Source organism: Lissotriton helveticus, chromosome 8, assembly GCF_964261635.1.
Source record: "Lissotriton helveticus chromosome 8, aLisHel1.1, whole genome shotgun sequence".
Lineage (NCBI taxonomy): Eukaryota > Metazoa > Chordata > Amphibia > Caudata > Salamandridae > Lissotriton > Lissotriton helveticus.
In genome coordinates this window covers 1,696,821,637-1,696,823,795 of record NC_136069.1, presented here as the reverse complement: position 1 = coordinate 1,696,823,795, position 2,159 = coordinate 1,696,821,637, and positions in this window count along the sequence as shown.

Here is a 2,159-nt window from a genome sequence, read left to right as displayed (position 1 = left end):
TTTGCCGAAAAAAGGTCTTTTTTCTGAAAGGGACAGAGTATGGTCAGGTATGGTGGTGAAGAGGCGAACGATTCAGAGGAGACAGCCTGCTAATTGGGGATGCTGTTATCATTAATGCAGCAGGTGTAGTTGTATTGGGGTCCAAGAGTGTGAGGGGCTCAGAACACCACAATTATGGGGAGCAGTATTTTTGGGACCATATATGTTTTTGTTTGATGCATTTGCTGTTTTATAAGTCTCCTATTTAGTGTGTTTTATGAGCGATAGAAAAAGTGCTCCTGAAATCATCTCATAAGCCCCGCCCCCTGTGCCCAGCTATGTCCCTCCCGCTCCCCCAACCCTTGCCATAAAGTTTTGGACGGGGGCCCAACCTCAAAACATTTTGCTTAGGGGCGTTCCGAGCAAAAAGTTTTGAAGAACTCTGCTTTAGGGCTTCTATCCTGATCCCAATCACTAGAGGGAATTGTAGGAACCGTTTCAGGTTAAGGGGCCCGACAGCCAAAGTTCCTAACCTTCCTTCCATTTCAGACACTAGAACAGTCTCAATGCTGTAGCAGCCCTTCGAGGGAGTGCCGCTGGGCAGTGGGACGGGGTGGGGGAGCGGTAGCATGGGGGGTAGTAAACTCTGGCATACGGGTGAACGGAGGTAAGTAAATAAATAAATAAATAAAATGAATTAAATTGCGTGCGCTGCATCGCCATTTGGCGTTGCAGCGCATGCAATGTAATTCATTTTATTTACTTACTTACCTCCATTCGGCCGTATGCCGGAGTTTACTACCCCCACCATGCCCCTCTCCCACCCCACAGCACTCTTTCGAGGAGCCGTTACTGCCTCAGTGTGAACCCTGATTTGCTCTGGGCACATTGTTGATCTCATCTGGAGATTTGCCACACCAGTAGCAACTGGCGGAAGAACAGGGACATTTTTGTTAGGACAGACAGCAGCTCCAGTAGAGTGTCCAACCTTCTTACAAGCACAACACCAGGCCTTTAAGGGGTCAACATTTTCACCCTTATACTTAGACTTCTGGGACCCACGCTCCTGAAAGGTTTTTGGGGACCTTTAGAAGACTCTTAGGGCCATATTATCAAGAAAGGGCGATACATTATCGCCTCTTTTATCGGCAAGAAACTGCCGCTAAATCGGCGATAATGGGCTTGATAATATGCCCTTGTGAATTCCCATAGAAGCCCAGGTTAATACCAGAACCTGGACTTCTATGGGAATTCACAAAGGCATATTATCGAGCCCATTATAGCCGATTTAGCAGCAGTTTCTTGCCCATAAAAGCGGTGATAATGTATCGCCCTTTCTTGATAATATGGCCCTTAGTTTTTATCTTTGGGGGCATCACCCTTCCCCTCTGGAGGTTTTGTAACCCCTTTCTTTTGGTCACCCCCATTAGACGTTTTAGTCACCCTTGTCCTAACCCAATTATCTGCCTTCTTTCCTAATTCTTGGGGAGAAAGTAGAGCTATGTCTACTGTGAGACGTTGGCCTGGTATATGATGTCCACTATTCTAGTGGGCACCTTGCACCAGTCCAAACAACCCTTATTGAAGGTAGGTTGTAAAGTCAACCTTATAGAAAGCTATCCTAGTGGTAGCTGTGGAGAGCAGCCTTCAGACTAAGACTTAGAGGCGAGTTAAGCAAGTTGTTTTACCAATTATAATCTCTCGAATGATCAAATAAATGCACACCACACAAGGTATATGGAGAAGTGTGGCTCACTGGTTAGAGGAGGCAGATCTGGAAGCAGAGGACAGCCCGGGACCAGGGTTCAATTCCCGGCTCGGCGGGGTCTTGAGTCCTAAAATGTCCATGGACACGACAATTCTCGCTCCGGTGCCTACTCGATTCACGGGTTCACACTCTGCGACTCTGGGCAATAGCTTGCTTAATCTCCACAACGGCCAGTCACGGCGGGATGCCTGGCTTTCACCTTGCGGATACCCTGCTGGGGTTATCTCACTGGGGAATATCAGGACGGGTTCCCTAAGCAAGCGCTTAGAAACCGCTTGGTGATTTGCGCTATATAAATTCCTGTACATTTACATTTACATATATCAATTATATATGTATTTATTCTAAACACTATCCCTCTGGTCTCTTTACGAGGTCAGAGGTAAAAATACAATACAAGGAACGTAATTAG